Consider the following 12,648-nt stretch of genomic DNA (forward strand, 5'->3'; position numbering starts at 1 on the left):
GGCACAGGGTGCCCAGAGCAGCTGTGGCTGCCCTGGATCCCTGGCAGTGCCCAAGGCCAGGCTGGGCAGGGCTGGGAGCAGCCTGGGACAGTGGAAGGTGTCCCTGCCATGGCAGGGGTGGCACTGGATGGGCTTTAAGGTCCCTTTTAACCCAAACATATTCTGGGATTCTCCTCAAACAAGTGGATGAGCCCACATGTCTCAGTGTTGGGGCAAATAAGCACCGGGCTGTGCATGAAGGGAAGGGGAATAAATGCAGCAGAACAGGGATTGTCCATGCACCAGGCTGGGATTGTCCATGCACCAGGCTGGGATTGTCCATGGAACAGGCTGGGGTTGTCCATGGATCAGGATAGGATTGTCCATGGACCAAGCTGGGATCATCCATGGACCAAGCTGGGATTGTCCATGTAACAGGCCAGGACTATCTATGGAAGAGGATGGGATTGTCCATGGAACAGGCTGGGATTGCCCATGGATAAGGATGGAATTGCACATGGACCAGGCCAGGATTGTCCATGGATGAAAATGGGATTGTCCATGGACCAATCTGGGATTGTCCATGGAACAGGCCACCACCATTCCAGTATCCAAATCCTATGCAGATGCAGCTCCCAGAGCCTGCTGGGGCTGGAGCAGCAGCATTGGCAGAGCCGCCCAGGAGAGGGACTGGATTTGCCTCTCTCAGCACAGGAGGATTTCACACAGCCCCAAAACTGAGGAATTTTCTTCCTTAATGCTCCACTGACCATCCCGAGGTCAGGGGAGTTACATGATTAATTCAGAGCCAATTATGAAGAGATTTAATGACAAAGGAGCCTCCAGAAGGATTAGGAATCTTTTGTCACCTGGTTTCTTACTGAGCTCTGTTTCTGGGCTTAGGTGAACTCATTCCAGGTGGAACAGCTCTGGGAAAAGCAAGCCAGAGGTCAGCAGGCTTGGCTGGCTGGGAATTGTCCTTTCCCTTTGCCAATGGATCCCTCCCTTTGCTTGGAGGGATAAATTAATTCTAAAATTGAGCATCACATTGGTTTCTTTTCTCACCTAAAATCTCCAGCTGGAACATTTTGATTGCCCTAGCACCCTTGGGGAGAAAATTCCCCAAATTCCCATTTATGATCCCCTTGTGCATAGTGGCTGTGACAGCAAAACTGCAAAAATCCACTGGGACTGACACCCAGAAAACATTCTTGCAGCTTGAGAGGGGAGGATGTGCCTGAGGGTGTTGGAGTTCTGGCTGGAATTTCAGATTTTCTGTGCTGACAGGCACTGACCCCCAAGAGAACACTGCATTGACCTGAGGCCGTGGAGAAGCTTCCAAAATGGAATGACAGAACTGGGATTGTGGGTGTGGAGTTTGAATTGAAATGTGGAATATCACAGGGTGGAAAACTTAGAGTTGAAGGGTTTAGAATACAGTAACATATATATATAAACAAGATGGAGGTTTTAGGGCAAAGGCTGGTCCTTCTTCACCTTCTTGTTGTCTTTCTCCTTCTCGTTGTCCTTCTTGTTGTCCTTGTCCTTGTCCTTGTCCTTCTCCTTCTCCTTCTTTCTCCTTCTCCTTCTCCTTCTCCTTCTCCTTCTCCTTCTCCTTCTCCTTCTCCTTCTCCTTCTCCTTCTCCTTCTCCTTCTCCTTCTCCTTCTCCTTCTCCTTCTCCTTCTCCTTCTCCTTCTCCTTCTCCTCCATGGGTTTAGGTGATTTTTGTAATTGGACAGAAAGATCCACATTGTGGACTTTGAGCGATTAATTATTGGGTCAAAAGTGAAAATAATTTAGGTGTCATTTCTTAATTGGACAGTTTGTAACGAAAGCTAGTTGGCCATTTTCTACCTTGTTAGTGAAATACTGCAGAACTCACTGCTGTAAGACTGTAACTTAGATAAGAAATATGAAACATCTAAGCCCGAACATGAAATATCATCTCAAGTGCCTTCAATCCCGACCTTGACAGAGGCAGAAAAAAGAAGCCCAAAACTGGCACAAGGGAATTCCTTGGAAATGTCACTGAAGGCAATGGACCTTCAAGGCTCCTCCAGTTCTGCTCCAGGTCCCAGAAACGCTGTCAAGGATTCCCAGCATGGATCCAGGGACTTCTGTGGATCCACATCCATCCTGTTCCTCTGGGATTTGGGGAAAAGCCCTTCCAGTGAAGTATCTCAGTGTGGTTCTCAGATTCAGTCAAAGAGAGAAACGGAGAGTTTCTAGCCAGGCAGAAGCCTGAGAAAGAGTTAGAAAAGAATGCAAATAATTCTTTATCTCTCTTGTTTTTTCACATTGTTTATAGTTAAGTTCTATCACTGTGAGTCAAGCACTTTGCACCAATGCTGTGGGTTGTTTTCACTTCAGGATCGATGGAGTTGGTCCTCACGAAGCTCTGTATGGAAGAGCAGTGTATTTTGAATTAACCGAAGTTTTACTCAGCAGCCTTCTGAGTCAGTCTTCTCATTCCCATCCTGCCTCAACAGCAACATCTCAGATCTGTGGGCGTCCAGTTCCCACATTATTTGACCAGAAAATTACGATATTCAGAGCTGCTTCAGTCCCAGAGGGGTCATTTTGACATAGACAGTAGTGAAAAAAATCCCTTCTTGAGAGCCTCATCTCTCCCAAACATCCCTGAAAATTATCCCAAAGCTTCCCAAAAGCACCTTTCCATGTTTTAGAGGATGCACAAGAAGGACTAAATTTTCAGGCATAAAGTTTGAAGGTTTTAGGGCAGAAAGTGCATTAATTTTCTCTTTGAGAAGCTTCTTTTTATGGATAAAAAGCAGTAAAACAGTGAGACAATGCTTTTCCAGAAGAAAGAGAGTGGTGATGTCAAGTGTTGATGCATTATGATGGTACCTACACATAAATATATTTTCTCTGAGAGTCTTTACAGCATTTATTTCACACTAATTACGACAATAAGGATTTTAATAATCTGATCCTCTGATGGCAACCTTGAAATTGCCATTTACAACACTGACTTCAAAGAGTGATTGGAAAAAAGCTGCTCCTTGATATTTCCATGCAACTTTTTAGCAAAAATATCTGACCAAAATATTTCTTTAGCCTTCCCTCTCAGGATCTCTGCAAACATGACAATTATTACCAAACCTTCACAAGTTTACTTCTAAAAACTTAAAAGGAATTACAGGTGAGAATATAGCTCAAGGCTGAAAGGTTTTAGAGGTAAATTGTTCCTTGATTAAAACCTTGAAGCACTCCTTTTTTTGGGAGCATTTACTCACACATGGATCAGCCCTTCATAACACCCTGAAGCTTTTCCCACATCTTTATATGTAAATTATTATTTTCTGGCCATTTACTGACAGTGGGATTTTGAGGATTAATTGTTCCTATGGTAATTTTAGAATTATTTTAAGCTCCTCTGTCAAAAAAGCAGCTACAGTGAAATTGTGCAGAATTGCCTTCAGTAAGGATTATTTGCAGGTAACAAATATCTAGAAAATAAATTCTTGATTTATTGTGTTATTTTTAAATGCACGTGGACAAAAACCTGAAGAAATTATTATACAGGAAAGCTTTGGGGAAAGAAAGATAATTTGATTGTATAATAGTAAAAAAATATTTGATTGCCAGTCTGACTAATTAATGGATTAAAGAAAATTATTGAGATAAATCCATTTTTTTTTACCTGCTGTGTGAACCTTGATGGGAAGTAGCAGCAGAAATGGATCCGTTTTCCCTAGGGCATTCCAGAGGCAGGAATGATGTTATTGCTGCAGGTGGGAGGACACAAAAGTTTCAGATCTCTGGTTCAGCAGCACCTGCCCCAGAACACAAAAGGACCTTGGATTTGCATTTGTAAAGCAAAAATGATCCCAGGCGCTCCCAAACTGCAGATTGGAAGGGCAGGGCTGGGCTGGGCCTGGCCTAGAACCAGAAACAGAAGAGAATCACAGATTTCCAGGGTCATTTAGGCTGGAATTTCAGATTTCTGTGATTTTCGGAATCTGTGATTGGCATCACAGATTTTCCAGGGTCATTTAGGTCGGAAGAGTCCTCCAAGGTCATGAGTCCATCCTGTGCCCCATCCCCACCTTGTCCCCAGCCCAGAGCACTGAGTGCCACCCCCAGGCCTTCCTTGGACACCTCCAGGGATGGGCACTCCAAACCTCCCTGGGCAACCCCTGCCGTGACCTGACCACTGTTATAAATACATATTATATATATATATATATATATATATATATATATAATATTATATAATATTATATAATATTATATAATATTATATAATATTATATAATATTATATAATATTATATAATATTATATATTATATTATATTATATTATATTATATTATATTATATTATATTATATTATATTATATTATATATGCTATTGGCAAATATTAAAATAGATGCTATATGTATAATGTTAAAGTACATTTGCTATAAAGATATCGTTTTTATTTCTGTTGCTAACTACTGAGACATAGTAGTAAAATAACTAATACAAATATTCTTATATTAAAATACCTACTTAGTTAACATTCAATGAACATATGATGAAGATCCCTACTCCTAACATGCCAACTATCAACTCTTACTATCAATAAAATGTATAGACCAAAGCCCAAAAACTGGAGGTGATGATAACAGACAAAAACCACAGCCAAGAAAAACACACACTCTAAAATGTATGTCTCCAAAGGGGAGACATACTAAACAATTCTTAAAACATGCAGCAAACTCGTTTAAGGAAAAGTTTTAATGTGCATAATTGTTTGTGAATATGTAACAAGTTGATACAGTAGAAATAGTAAATTAAAAGTGTTTCTAAAATAACAAGTGTGCTCTTGGTGGAATGCCAAGAGGCACCCAACCGTAAATCTTTACTTTATTGTCTTTATCTTTTATTTCCTTTAAACTTGTAAATTTTACCAAGAGAGTAAAGTTTGTTTTTCACACCTTGTTTTTCACACCTTGTTTTTCCATGGAGAAATTCCTGCTGATGTCCAACCAAACCTCCCCTGGCCCAGCCTGAGGCTGTTCCCTCTCCTCCTGTCCCTGTTCCCTGGAGCAGAGCCCGACCCCCCAGCTGTCCCCTCCTGTCAGGAGCTGTGCAGAGCCACAAGGTCCCCCCTGATCCCCCTTTTCTCCAGGCTGAGCCTCCAGAGCTCCTTCAGCTGCCCCTCACATCCCAAGGTTCCTCAAGACACTCAGTGAGCAGGGGCCCTGGATATTTAGGATGCAGAATTGATCTTTAATTCTCTATTGAGCTTTGAAAAAACCCCAGCGCTGTGTCCCCATGGGCTCCTCACTGGGAAAAACATGGAAAACACAAGGGGGGAGTCCCAGCACCCAGGTGACACCCCCAGACGCAGCTCCAGCTCTTTTCACTGCAGCAATTTCTTGGAAGTGTCACCTGATTTCAAGGCAAGGAGCAAGGATGTGCTGCCATCCTCTGTGGACACTTCCCCCTCACAAGAAATGAGGTGTCAACTTTGCAGTAGCCCAAATAACCTTTCCCTGATGGTTTTGAGGTGCTCTCAAAGCACTGGCCAGGAGTTTGGGGTGGTTTGAGGTTCCCAGCCCAGCTGGGTCAGTGTGGGCAGGGGCTCTGCATTGTCTCACCCGGGGGCCTTTCCCTCCATTCAGCCTGGAAACAATACAGCTAAATGCTGATTATGTGATTATGTGTCTGTTGTTGTCAAGGCAGGACAGGAATGAAGAAGACTCTGATTCAGAAGGCTGTGAGAGTAAAATTCCCATTTATTCAAAATACACTGCTCTTTTATACAGAGCTCCACAAGGACCAAATCCATTGGTTCTGAAGTGAAAACAACCCACAGCATTGGTGCAGAGTGCTCAATGCACAGTGATAGAACTTAACTAAAAACAATGTGAAAAACAAGAGAGATAAAGAATTATTTACATTCTTTCCCAGCTCTTTCGCAGGCCTTGTCCTGGCTAGAAACTCTGAGTTTCTTCCTTTGACTGAATCTGAGTCCCACATGTGTCCAAAGGGCTTTTCTGAAAGAAAACAGCACAAATGCCCGGAGTTGTGCAACATCACAGTCCCACAGAGGAGAATAAGATTTTTCCAGGTGCATTTCCAGCCCTCCTTGTAGAAAGGCCCAGGCAATGGATTTTGATGTGGATGTGTGAGCCCTGTGTTGTCCTGGAGGTCTTGATCCCAAACCCTGACCTAAAACCTGAGTCTCACTGAAATCTGGGACTCATAAGCCCAGCTCAGCCTCTTGGTTTTCCAAGTGTCACCTCTTTCCCTGCTGCATCACACTGGAAAGGGCCTCAAGCTGTACCAGGGGTGTTGAGGTTGGATATCAGGAAAAATGTCTTCACTGAAAGAGGGGTCAGGCATTGGAATGGGCTGTCCAGGGAAGTGGTGGAGTTACCACCCCTGGAGGAGCTCAAAAAACAAGCAGATGTGGCACCTGGGGGTGTAGTTTAGCAGGAACAGGGAGATTTGGCCAAAGGTTGGATTTTAGGATTTTGGAGGTCTTTTCCAACCTCAACGATTCTGTGGAATGCAGCCCAAGACCCCTCCCTATTTTACAACTATTGAAATTCAAGGTCTGCTTTGCCAGCAGTGATCTCCTCAGCAATCAAAGTGTGAAAAAGGCATATTATATGGCTCTACGCAGATAGTTACTATATGGATTATGTTATATTGATTAGTTGTGCTTTTGTAGTTAAAATGAAGACTTAAGTAGTTTAAAAAAAATTATATAGAGAGAGACTCTATATGAGGGGGGAAGGTTTTTTTCTTTTTTTAGGATGAGATATTCGCTTTGAGGAACACCTAAATCTTCCAAAGGAAAGGAATTTATGGCTCCTTATCAGAAGAAACTGATTTCTTAAGGCCTTGCTCAGATTCAAAGACTCCAGGGGATTAAAGGAAACAGTTGACATACAACAGACAGAGTTTCTTGTTTAGAACATAATGTATGCATAACCATAAAGGATGTATGAATATGCAACAAGTGTATTGGTTTAAGGGTGATTCCTTTGTTCACAAGGGATGCTTCTCATATTGTCCGAGGGCATCCAGACATCCATAATTCTTTGCTTTTTATTGTCTTGTAATTGTCCTAACTCTGAACTTTATTACTCTATTTGTATTATTATTTTTATAACCATTTTATTATTATTAAACTTTAAAAATTTTAAAAACCAAGTGATTGGTGTTTTTCACAATAAAGATTTGTAGGGAATGGGTATGTTTATTTACAGCACTGTGGACGCATGTTGGGACTTACTGTTTTTTAATGGACATGTGTACTTCTGAGAAATTTTGATTTTTTTTATTACTCTTATTAATTTTTATATGTATAGAATTTTATGATAGGTTAATGCATATTTATGTTGCTGATTTTACATTATACTTATAGATAGTTATACTTGTACTTTGTTTTTGTCAGAAAGTATAGAAAGAACTCTTGGGTCACTTTGCCCTGTCTGTTTTAAGGTCTGAGGAGTCTTTTTTATCTCTTATTTTTTAGTGTGGAAATTTGTATTTTATTTTTTTTTTTAGTTGAGGTATTTTTTTAGGGCTGCAATCACTAGACTAAATAACATATTTGGTAAGTTCAAAGTAGCACATTTTACTTAAATTTAAATGGATTTTTACCTTGTTAAATTTTTACTCTGTCTCAATATTCCCTGCAGGAAGAGGGAAATCTGTCTTCCCTTTTCCTCTCCATCAGCAGGAACAGTTCCAGATTTCACAGAGGGGCTCTGAGCAGGGGAGGGAACAGAACTGTGTCAGTGTCATTGCCCCCATGGTTTTTAGGCTCCTGCATCTGCTGCAGCCCATTTGTCTCTCTCCAGCCCAGAAATTCTTGCTGAAATGATGCTGCAGGTGATGTAATGTTAATATAAATTATCTTCAACCCAAATTCTCCCCTTGGCTGAGCAGGAAAGAGCATGAACTGCAGAATTTTGGCCTCTGTGTGACACAAACCTGTGCTGAGCTCTTTGAGGAAGGATAAGATCAGTGATCCCAGCACAGCTTTGAGGCCCTGCCCACGCCAGATCATTCTTGGTGTGAGAAGAGTCAGAGGCCAACCTTGTAAGGAATGAGAGGTAACAGCAAAAATCCTTGGAGAAGGAGCAACACCAGAGTTCAGGACGCTGTGAGTCAGGGGAGACTGTGTGTGTCTGCCAGGGGCGTGTGGGGAACCAGATCATTATTAATGACCCAAAGTTTCACAACAGTCATTCTTTCTAAAATCTCTTTTGCCACCTTCTAGGGGTTAATCACCACAAAGGCCTGGGAAAGTTCAGTTCATGTTTTTCCAGATGTTGAGGAATAGAAAGGATGCCCCGAACCTGGAAGTGTCCAAGGCCAGGATGGACAGGGCTTAAAACAACCTGGTCTTTTGGAAGGTGTCCTTGCCCATGGAGGGGGTGAAATGGGATGATCTTTAAGGTATCTTCCATTCCAGTTCTGTGACTTTATACAGGGAAAAGATCCTTTTTTCAGGTCTGGCCTGGTAGGAGGATGCTGAGTGTAGGAATGTCCTGTGGAGCTTTGGCACCCCCAGCCTCACAGAGCTGCTTACTCACTCCTTCCCTGGCTGAAGAGATCTCAGGTGAGTTGATGACCTTCCTCTTCAGCTGCCACCTGGGCCACACCTTTCTAAACATCCCAAAACTTCCTGAGCTGGAAGGGACCCCCAGGGATCAAATCCAGCCCCTGTCCCTGCCCAGACCCCCCAACAGCCCCACCCTGAGCAGCCCTGAGAGCGCTGTCCAAACACTCCTGCAGCTCTGGCAGCCTCGGGGCCGGGACCATTCCCTGGGGAGCCTGGGCAGTGCCAGCACCCTTGGGGGGAAGAACCTTTCCCTGAGCTCCATGCCAAGGCCTGGCACAGCTCCAGCCCTCGCTGGGCTCCAGGAGCTGTCCCAGAGCAGAGCTCAGCCCCTGCCCCTCTGCCTCCCCTCAGGAGGAGCTGCAGCCCCGAGGAGCCTCCCCTCATCTCCTGTGCTCCAGCTGAACCAGCCTCTCCCTGGCTCCTGTCTCTGTTTTCCAGAGAGTTTTTGCACGTGCAGAGCTGCCCATGGGAGAGCTGAGATCCTGGTCCTGCTGATGGATCCCTCAGTGCTGGGAATCCTCACCTGGAGAGGCCTGGAGTCCTTCCCCCCTCCCCGACCCTGCTCCTTCAGCAGCAGCCAGAGCATCCTCTGGGCATTCCTGCAGACAGATATTTATGGGCATTCAGTTCTCCCAAGGGTTTAACAAACCCCTGCCAGGTTAGAGCCTGGAAGCTCCAGGCACCTGGTTTAGATAGGAAGGAGCCGAGTGAGGTTTTGTCCCCACACTGCAAAAGAGGTGAGTTCAAGAGGTGAGAGCAGGGAGGCTGTAAAGCACAAAAATGAGAGCATTTAATGAACTGAAATGAGATGAAAATGTCACTGCCACCAAGGATTCCTTGGCATGCACCTCTATCTTTCACCTGTTTAATTGGGGCAGCACGGGCTGGTGCTTTTCAAAAGAGAGCTGTGACTACAAGAACCAGCTCTGTCACACCCGAGGTTCTCAAGAACACAGCAAGGCTTGGTACTGGAAATATTTCATATTAAAGTGGCCTTTTTTAGGTTTTCTTCCAGCAGGGATCATCCAAGATGTAAGCCAGGCCTGATGTGAGCAGGTTGAAATCCTCCACCCCCTCCCCAGGGCATCTTGGAGTGGTCAAGGGGAAGAGATTTTCATTCCCAGCCATTCCCAGCTCCTCTGATGTGGCCAAACTTTCTTTGGGGATTACTGAATATATGGAATATTTGAGGTGAACATCTCCCACCTGACCCGAGAAGGGTTTGTACCTTCATTGAGAGCAAAGCCAAGGCAAAGGGGTGGTTTTTGGCTTTGGGATAGGGATTTGGGACTGGGAAATTCCCAAAGGATTTGGGAACTGCCAAATGGGATCAGCCAGGAACAACCCAATCCAGAGTCCTTGTGTAGCTGACCAGGATTTTCTGTGTTTTCCTCTAGAAAATAAAAACGCTGCTTTACTGAAATCCCAGCTTTCAGCAGGATTGTGTTGGGTTCTGCCCTTTATATTCTGAATGCAGAGTCAAACATGCAAATAAGGCTGAAATGTTCCATTTTCACATGACAAGAACTTCGCATTTCCACCTCTCCTTTCAAAATAATTTTTGCAATGAAAATTATTGCCTGATGTAATATAAAGTACAATAAGGACATCAAGGAGGGCTGTCAAAATGACAACAGAGTAACTTCAAAAAAACTTTTAAAACACCACATTCCATGCTGAATTCTTAAATATGGCATTTCACTCCACACTGGAATGAAAAGAGAGCTTGAAATTACAGGAAAAAAAAAAAGAGGCATTTCAGCTCCCACATAGGTGTAGCCTTAGTGCATCAAACATTTCAAACCCCAAACTTTGATGGGGTGGCAGCAGGCATTCAACAACAATTTCTGAAAGCTCGAAAATATCACAGAGAAAGTATCAGCTGGAGATTTTTAAAACCTTTTAAAACCTTGACAGTTTTCTGCATTAAAAAAACAGAGAATATTTGGCTTCTTAAAGGACAATATTGGCTTTTTAAAGGACAAATGTCTGTACAGAAGAACCCAGCACTGTCCACAGCTGAGGTTACAGGGTCCGCGTCCCCTGCTTGAAGCTCAGTTTCACTGAGAGTGAAATTTAGAGGTTTTTAAGCTCAGATAATATTTAAATTCATTACTTCATCTCTTAATCACTCCACAGCCTTGAGTAGGCAAAGGGAGTGGCTCCTGTGCAAGGCTGGTTTCCAGCAATACCCAGATGGAAACCTTTAATTTGCATTTTTCTGTTTCATGTTAATTGCCCTTTATATGAACAACAGAAAATGGCTCCTTCCCTGAATGTATAAATACATGGAAATTGGACCAACTTCAAATATTGCAATGTAAAAAGTCTGTAAATGTTTCTAAACATTGAAATGAGGTTTGTTTTACCAGAGACTGAAAGAGTTCCTTGGGGGCTTGTTGGAATCTGAGCTATTGATGATCCCGAGATTGTAGAAAGTCTCTGTCTGTCAGCCCCCTGCCAAAGCAGAAGCCATCATTGGTCTGTGCTGGTTTCCAGGTTGTTTATTCTGTTTATCTCTCACATGTTCTGCTGCCCTGCCCAGCTCTGTCCTGCAGGGCAGCGTGTGGGGCTCTGCCCTCAGTGGGATGTGACAAACATTAAATACCAGAAACTCCCTGGGCTGCATTTACAATAACGTGCCAATATCTGTCACCTACCTTGGACAGTGTGTCCCCAGCCTGAACCAACAGAAAAATGCCAACACCACAGTGAGACATGGAGGGCATGAAGAAGGAGAAAAAGGACAAGGCACACCCAATTTCCTCCATCTTGTCCCCTTTGGACCCCTTATCTAGAATCCTAAAATTCTACTTTTGCACCTGTGCCACTCTTAATTATTACTGATATCAAACACTCAGAGCTGGTAATTGATCCTGTAAGATTGAAAACTCTTTTCCATGGACAGAGATCACAGGCAGTGTTTCTCGGGGCTCTGTCCAGGGGGGTTCCTGACCCCTGCCAGGGTCCCAGACCTGCCAGGGCAGCCAGAGGGAAGCCCTGGATTCCCACAGGGAATCACAGCTGGGAGAGCTGGGGGTGCTCCCCTGGAGAGGAGAAGCTCCAGGGAGAGCTCAGAGCCCCTGGCAGGGCCTGAAGGGGCTCCAGGAGAGCTGGAGAGGGACTGGGGACAAGGATGGAGGGACAGGACACAGGGAATGGCTCCCAGTGCCAGAGGGCAGGGCTGGATGGGAGATTGGGCAGGAATTGTTCCTGGCAGGGTGGGCAGGCCCTGGCACAGGGTGCCCACCCTGGATCCCTGGCAGTGCCCAAGGCCAGGCTGGACAGGGCTGGGAGCAGCCTGGGACAGTGGGAGGTGTCCCTGCCATGGCAGGGGTGGAATGGGATGGGCTTTAAGGTTCCTTCAACCCAAACCATTCTGTGATTCTATAAAAGCTGGACAAGACTCAAGGTTTCTCCTCCACAGCCACACTGCAGATATACAGAGAGGAAGAATCCCCAGTGCCCTCAGGACTCCCAAGGTCAGCTTTTCCAAGATGATCTTTGTTGCCCTGATTCTTAAGATTTTCTAAAGCCTTTTGAGTTTACATTTTTGTAGAGAATTTTCTCACACGACTTTCTGTAAACAATCTATTGTTTTGCATTCCTCCACAGAGGCGGAGAAATTTGATGTACTGGCAGTTTGTCTAATGTCATTGGAGAGGTGGCACATTCACCCTCCAATCCACTATCACCTTTGGAAAAGTATAAATGCTGGAGTCAGAAAATAAACTTCCTCTTTTTCACCTTTGCAATAGCAGCGACTCGTGTCGTGCTCTCACGTGTCCTGTAGTTACAGATCTTCCTTGTTTTAATCAGAGGTTGTGTTGCTGAGGGAGCTTTTCAATGGCTTGAAAATGAGTGGGATTCCTGCAAACCAAAAAAAAAAAAAAAACTAACAAAACCACAAGAAAACCCAAAAAAAAAAACCCAAACAAACAAACAAACAAACAAAAACAAATAAAAACAAATAAAATTAAAACAACAACAGCAAAACCAAAATGAGACAAAAATTCCCTCAGCAGAAGGGCTTGGGAATACTCTCTGGGAAGGAGAGTGGCTTTTGGAGCCTGT

General features: G+C 44.0%; 1 long non-coding RNA gene across 1 annotated transcript; it reads right to left on the minus strand.

Moving 5' to 3' along the window:
• Window positions 1–748: 748 nt before the first annotated feature.
• LOC146765064 (uncharacterized) lies at window positions 749–12,446 on the minus strand. Its single transcript, XR_014950294.1, has 3 exons — window positions 12,322–12,446; window positions 7,608–7,714; window positions 749–3,777 (listed from the first exon to the last, which is right to left on the minus strand). It is a non-coding gene; the product is annotated as an uncharacterized LOC146765064 (long non-coding RNA).
• Window positions 12,447–12,648: the final 202 nt, after the last annotated feature.

Source organism: Lonchura striata, chromosome 28, assembly GCF_050655825.1.
Source record: "Lonchura striata isolate lonStrDom1 chromosome 28, ASM5065582v1, whole genome shotgun sequence".
NCBI classification, from domain to species: Eukaryota; Metazoa; Chordata; class Aves; order Passeriformes; family Estrildidae; genus Lonchura; species Lonchura striata.